Below are 8,196 nucleotides of genomic sequence, written 5' to 3'. Positions count from 1 at the left end.
CCGGTAGTAAACCAAGGCCGCTTGGCAAGTCTCGGTCCAATCCGGAAATGTTTAATCCCCACACATGAAAGAAAAGTAGAAATGACCACCGGGGGAGAACGGAGCGCCAGAATGCAAAACGGACAACGGGGAAAATGCTTGGATGCATGAGACGAACATGTATGCAAATGAAATGCACATGATGACATGATATGCAATGCATGACACGCAAGCAATGACAAGGCAACAACAGCGAATAACTAGAGGACACCTGGCACATCGGTCTCGGGGCGTCACAACACTCCACCACTACGAGAGGATCTCGTCCCGAGATCTAGAATGGCACCGGAGGGAAAACGGAAAAGAAAGAGAAGAGGTAAAACTAAGTTGCTCCTTTGACAAATGAGTGAAACCAAAGAACCTTGAAAAGGTTGGAAAAATTAAGAGAAAAAAATACAATGAAGAAGAACAAAGTTGAAAACACTCCGATAGGGAAGAGGAACAAGGAAGAACAAATTCGGGTAGCACTCCGATTGAAAAGAGATGCAAGGCTTGACAAGGCGAAAAGAACTTGAGCAAAAGGGCACAACACTCAGGTTAAATGGATAGGCATGAAAAGAACATGATCTTTGACAAAACGAGATGATGGTTGAAGAAAGCAACATGACAATGCCTCCGGAACAAAAGAATAGAAGACAGATAATTGAACTAGGAGAATGGAGAAGAAAATGCCAACTTCTGACACAAAAGAGTTGAAAAGGCATCCTTAAGCGAAAGGTCGAACAGAGTTATTGGAAAACCAACAATGAAAAGATAAGCTTTAAGTGGGCTTATGGAAAACATGTCAAAACTGAGTAGAAATTCTGTCACTGACGGAAACGATAGATTGGAGTGATAAGAACAAGGAAACGAGAAACTTTTTCACCGGGAGGATAAATGAAGAACTTGGGTCATCATGAGCAACATAAATAGCAACAATCCTTCGGGAAGACTTTAGGTGCAACATGACACAAGATAACTCTAATGCAGAAAGTGATGGGTTTAAATACCTCATTCTTGAGAACATGTGAATCATGAAACATGAACTCAAATTATCAAGAATGACATAATACCACCTCCAATGGAGCGGTAGAAAAAAATTGCACTCCGGATTGCAAGATGAAGAATGCTTGAGCACCTGTGAAAAGAAACTTGATGAACACTTCGAGAAGGAATTAAATCCTTGATGAACCAGCATGTAGAACCTTCATGCAGAACTCTGGTAACAAAAGGATGATCAAAACGGAATGAAGGGCAAGTTGAAAACACAAGGTGAATCCTTGCAATGATTAGATAGATCTTTGGAATGAAATAATTGAAATAACTTTGAGCTCCGGAAAGAAAGATGGACAACTTGAATCGAGAATTTGATGCACCTCCGGAATAGGGAATTAATCACTTGGATGAACAAGAATAAGGATTACGTTATGCGTATCCTTCACCAATTTAAATTGATGACAAACAACGGATTTGGCATACTATTTATTCTCGTGGAAAGGATTAAGGAGAGGCATAACTTAAGCTTGAGAAGGTCTTCAACGATCCACCGGTAGAATTAGGAAAACACGAATGCATTAATATGATAAACGAAGGAAGAAGAAACTTGGAAGAACCACCGTAAGAATTGAACATGAAAATAGAAAGAGCAGAAATTCATCTGGAAGAATTGGAAAACGAAAGAAGATACTTGAAGGAATTTAGATACATGAGAACAAATAGATCTCGAACTGATAGGAGAATGATAACTGACAGCTGAGAATGAATAAACCTGAATTGATGGACTCCGGATAACAAACTGAGAAGACTCTTGAATTACTCTGGATAGGTGAAAAAAAAATACTCACAACCGAAAATAATTATGAGAGAATGGCATGAAGCTAGAATCACAAATCTTGAAGAGAATGGAGCAAGATTAAAGAGAAACTCTTCTTCGGTCTTCAAAAGATGAGAATGACAACGATAAACACCACCAAGAATTATTGAGGCACCGGAATAAAGAAGAATATGAAAGTTGAATCAACAATGAAATGAATTTGAAAGATCTTGGAGAAAGACATTTAACTGATGATAAATCATACTTACGTCAAACTTCGAAAAGAAAATTTGAGGATAGCTCCGGGAAAATAAGAAGAGTCAGGTAAGATCACGGGAAAAGACCTGTGGGTTAGGGCCCACTCAAAATAACACCGTTGAAAAGATTTCAAAGGGAGGTTGTACCGGTTGAATTAAAAGACTTGAAAGAGAGAACGTCCTCGAAGATATTGAATAACTGCAGAGTGGAAACACGAATTTTCGAGATATCTTGAACACTCCGGAACAATTGAATAGCGAGAAGAGGAATGAATATGAGGTGCACTGTCATGAGAAAGGCATTTGAAATACGGAAAAGAATATGATCAACACCCAAAGCTTGACTTGAAACCACCGGAGAAGATAAAAGAAAGAAGAATGATGAACTAGAAGCTCCGTTAGTATCTTCATGAGAATTACTGGATAAGAATATTGATAGAAAAGAATGGAGAGACCTCACATCAATAATATGGATACTCGATTAAGAGATCTGAGTCCTTGGAGAAAAGCAAAAGGGAGGGAGGGTGGGAAAAAAACAAAGACAATTTGGAATGGGTGAAACGAACACCATTGAGAAGAACCGATACTTGATCTTGCGGTTGTAGAAATGATCGGATCCATTTGAAGGGAAACATGCCAGTGAAATGAAATTGAAATGGCAAACTCGATGATCGAGAAGGATTAGTATTCACATCGGAGTATGAGAACACCATTTAGGAAAGGTATGGAATCAACACTTGACATTGAAGCAACTCGAATACCACAACCCAAAACAAAAACAAAGGATTGGCTTGTAGAATAAGCCGGAACAAACATATGATAGAGATTTCATCCGAAGTTTTCGTGGTGGGGCCTACACGGGCTCGATCGTACAGCACCATCATGTACAAGGCAGTGCACATGACATACGAAGCGTCCCCGAGTCGGCATAGCCAAGGACTCTTTAAGACACAACGAGACCACTGTAAAACCAACCGTGAATAGGCGGACCACTAGACGTCGAACCTCAATTTGATATCATATATCCGTCGGAAAGATATCCTAAGAGCTACTTGAATTCCCACTTAAAAAATCCCGAAATTTTTCGGTTATGCAATCAGGTGTTGGGGATAGAGGGGAAGCATAATATCTCACCCAAAACTAGCAAATCCTACATCCAGCTGTATCCATCCTTCAACACATAACCAAGAAACCTTCGGAAATCATCTACCTCAACCTTCGAAAAGCATCCGTTATACAAGTTATGGCAATACTCCCGAACTCCCACCCCAGTACTGGGTGGCGTCGAGGTTATCTCACCAACGAACTGCATAAAAGAGATTTTCGATGTCGGCGTACTAAACTCAGGTATTCCAGAACTGCAACGATAAAATTATGATGACAGCACCTCAGAGCTCAACTCCCCGGGACACTTCCACAAAACCCCTGACAGGAGGCACCAAGACAATGTTCTCATCATAAAACCATTGGAACGATTCCAAGATACCCGCGTGATCCTAAATTTTTTTTTTGTGAAATTTGAGAAGAGAAGAGTCAAAACTCTACGTCAGGATGCCTTACCAGAGCGATGAGGAGACTGGGAAGTAAAAAGAATTCCTAAACTCTCCGATATATAATTCCTAAATGACTCAAAACATTTTTCTAGACACAACTCGGCTGCTAAAACGATCAACCAGTGGGGCTCCTAAGGTCGGGGAAGGCTCTGATTACCAACTTATAACGCCCTCGATGCGGCTATATCTCCCACGTGTCGAAGCACGACTTAGAGGCATAACCGCATTGAAAGTAATGTCGCAAGTGAGGTAATCTTCACACAACCCATGTAATATAATAAGGGAAAGAGATACATAGTTGGCTTACAATCGCCACTTCACACAATTACATGAATAAAATATTACATCATCCAGATACAATCAAGGTCCGACTACGGAACCAAAATAAAAGAAGAACCCCAAATGCGACAAGGTCCCCGATCGACCCCAACTGGGCACCACTACTGATCAACTGGAAGCGGAACAACATAAAGGACAAGATCTTCATCGAGCTCCTCCTTGAGCTTGGTTGCGTCATCTGCACAGACTCATCGGCACCTGCAAGCTGGTTTTTGGAAGTATCTGTGAGCCACAGGGACTCAGCAATCTCGCACCCTCGCGATCAAGACTATTTAAGCTTATGGGTAAGGTAAAGGTATGAGGTGGAGCTGCAACAAGCGACTAGCATATATGGTGGCTAACATACGCAAATGAGAGCGAGAAGAGAAGGCAAAGCACGGTCGATAAAAGTATGATCAAGAAGTGATCCTAAAACAACCTACGTCAAGCATAACTCCAACACCGTGTTCACTTCCCGGACTCCGCCGGAAAGAGACCATCACGGTTACACACATGGTTGATACATTTTAATTAAGGTCAACTTCAGGTTTTCTTCAACTGGACGTTAACAAATTCCCATCCGCCCATAACCGCGGGCACGGCTTTCGAAAGTTCAAATCCTTGCAGGAGTGTCCCAACTTAGCCCATCACAAGCTCTCACGGTCAACGAAGGAATAGACCTCCTCCTGAGACATTACGATCAGACTCGGTATCCCGGTTCTACAAGACATTTCGACAGGGTAAAACTAAACCAGCAACACCACCCAGATGTGCCGACAAATCCCGATAGGAGCTGCACATATCTCGTTCTCAGGGCACACCAGATGAGCAAGACATCGGGTAAGCCAGCCCAAAGTTGCCCCTGGTATTCTCGGACATCGCTCAGTTGTAGCAACACTCAGAGGAGCACTGGCCCGGGGGGGGGGGGGCTAAAATAATGATGACCCTCAGGAGCGCGACTCCCAAGGGAAAAGAAAAGGCTAGGTGGCAAATGGTAAAACCAATGTTGGGCATTGCTGGAGGAGCTTTACTTAAGGCGAACTATCAAGGGGTTCCCATTATTACCCAACCGCGTAAGTAACGCAAAATCCAGGAACATAACACCGATATGACGGAAACTAGGGCAGCAAGAGTGGAACAAAACACCAGGCATAAGGCCGAGCCTTCCACCCTTTACCAAGTGTATAGATGCATTAATTAAATAATATATATTGTGATAACCCAACAAGTAAACATGTTCCAACAAGGAACAACATCTCCATGTTCCAACAAGGAACAAACTTCAATCTTCACCTGCAGCTAACAACGCTATAAGAGGGGCTGAGCAAAGCGGTAACATAGCCAAACAACGGTTTGCTAGGACAAGGTGGGTTAGAGGCTTGGTTCAACAATATGGGAGGCATGATAAGCAAGTGGTAGGTATCGCAGCTTAGGCATAGCAAAAGAGCGAGCAACTAGCAAGCAAAGATAGAAGTGATTTCGAGGGTATGGTCATCTTGCCTGAAATCCCGCAAGAAAGAAGAACGAGTCCATGAAGAAGACAAACGGACGTAGACGAACGGGTCCTCATAAACGCGACGTAACCGGAACCAACCCGAAGAAGCAAACACCGGAAAGAAGCACACAACATAGTAAACAACCAACACATGAACATGGTATGATATGCGAGATGCGGTATGCGATACATATGCATGATTTGCAAGGGAATGCATGAACCTGGCCTCAACATGGAAATCCAAGTATGCCACTGGAAAGATGAGATGAAATTGCTTGAAAACGATATCAAGAACGCCCGAATCGGAGTTACGGTTTGGAAATGGCAAGCAATTCAAATATGACCACGTTCTGCGATTTACAGCAAGTAGCCATCTAAATGCAACAAGATGAACATGCTACAGCACCCAAACAAGACAACAAAATACATGGCAGGGATGCATTCATGATGCTTAACAAAAGTCTAGCACTGAGCTACGGACAATTCACCCATTAACAGGTTCAAACAAGCATGCGAAAAATGCATATGGTAAACAGATCTCAGACTTAGTGAAATTAACACTTGTCTGGAATTTCAGATCAGATAGCACTCTTCAGAGCATGAAAACTATATGCTACAGGACCTGAACATGGCAAAGTGAAGCATGGAATGGAGCTACTCAAAGAGCTTAACAAAAGTCTCTTAGTGACCTTGAGCCAAAAGGGATCAGAAAATACAATTGCAAGCATGTGAACATGGCAAAAACATAATCAGATCACAGACTTAGTGAAAACTGGAGCATGCTGAAACAGATATCAAGTAGGCATGTTTACGAGCTCGATGCACTCAGTACAGATCAAGGCATGACAATCTAAGCATACACCCATCAAGAATACACATAATACAAGCTAGACATGGTAAGAACAAAAGCATAGCATGCACGGATCAACTACAACATCCTCGGCAAAATTGCTAACAAGTAGACAATCTGCCCAGATTCACGAAATAGCAAAAGTAGAGCTCGATTGACTCAAGATAGGGTGCTCCATAATTGCAAAAAAAGACATGGAGGGATAGAGCACTACAAGATTAACAAAACATCCTTACTGATCATCCTCAAAAGAGGCATGGATCACTAGGAAACAACAAGAACATATCGCCATATGAGATAAACAGGTCAAGGACTTAGTGGAAATGCTAAGTCCCTGAAATCTGCATTACCAAATGCCTCACTTTGCAAGCTTGTGCTAGTCACCACACACATCAAAAAAATACATGGATGGCACCTCTGGAAAGATGGCAAGGCATATAACAAAATACATGTAGAGCTCAGGGGCATATCATGCACACATTAATCATGGCAGAAATGACAAATAGCTATATGGTGCAGCAGATCTGACAATAATCTCAAATAGCTGTCTTCCAACAGCATTTCGGGCGTCAAGATGAACTCAAATGAAAATGATGCAATGAGGTGAAATGATGTGCTCTCTGAGACGAACATTTTGATATGCTACACGCATGAATCGGAGCTACGGATGCAAAGTTGTGACATGATGAATATGGGCATTTGAAACATGGAAAACTCGGGGACTTTGTGAAATTTTACCCCGCGGGAAAAGTCAACCCGGGACGAGGAGATCCGGGACAAGGAGATCCGGGGGACGAGGAGCCGCGTTTGGATAGACGACCTGGTGGATCTCGTCCAGGGGCAGGTCAACGCCGGCGGCGAGCTCCTCCGGCGAGGGCGCGGATGCCGAGGAGGTCGAGGAGGAGGAGCACGGTCGCCGGGGCGCGGCACGGGCGAAGGGCGACGCAGGGCCGGGCGCTCGGGCGGCGCGACGCGCTCACAGGAGGAAGGCGGCGCAGGACGGCGGCCATGGCGCGGCGGCACTGGAGTGCTCCGGCGAGGGCGGAGGAAGTCCGGTGAGGCAATGGGAAGTCGAGGGAGGCCGGGATACACTCGATCCGGTGGAGGACGAGGTCGGGGATCCATCTCCGGTCATGGACGGAGCTTGGGGAGGCGCGACGGTCCTGGCGGCGAGCTCCGGCGAGGTTGACCGGCGGTGAGGAACTCCGTCGGAGGTCCGGCGAGAGGGCGCGGCGCGGATCTCCTCGGGCCTGGCGCGGCCCGGGGCGGGCCAGAGATGGGCTCCACGGGCCCGGCGGCGAAGTGGGGCGCGGGAGGACACATGTCGGCTCCGGATTGGACGAAGGCGGCGGCGGACATGTCCGGGCGGCGAAGTTTTGTCCGGTGGCGACGAGGGAGTTAGATCTAGGGTTTGGACTGCACGAAAAATCGGGGAGATCCACAAATTTATAGGTAGAGGGAGCTAGGAGAGTCCAAATGAGGTGCGGTTTTCAGCCACGCGATCGTGATCGAACGACCGAGATGATGGGGGAGGTCTAGGTGGGTTTTGGGCCAAATTGGAGGGGTGTTGGGCTGCAACACACACGAGGCCTTTTCGGTCCCTCGATTAACCGTTGGAGTATCAAACGAAGTCCAAATGGTACGAAACTTGACAAGAGGTCTACCGGTAGTAAACCAAGGCCGCTTGGCAAGTCTTGGTCCAATCCGGAAATGTTTAATCCCCACACATGAAAGAAAAGTAGAAATGACCACTGGAGGAGAACGGAGCGCCGGAATGCAAAACGGACAACGTGGAAAATGCTCGGATGCATGAGACGAACATGTATGCAAATGAAATGCACATGATGACATGATATGCAATGCATGACACGCAAGCAATGACAAGGCAACAA

Source organism: Triticum urartu, chromosome 6A, assembly GCF_056163025.1.
Source record: "Triticum urartu cultivar PI428250 chromosome 6A, HENAU_Tu73, whole genome shotgun sequence".
Lineage (NCBI taxonomy): Eukaryota > Viridiplantae > Streptophyta > Magnoliopsida > Poales > Poaceae > Triticum > Triticum urartu.
Note: the sequence above shows the minus strand (reverse complement) of the source record.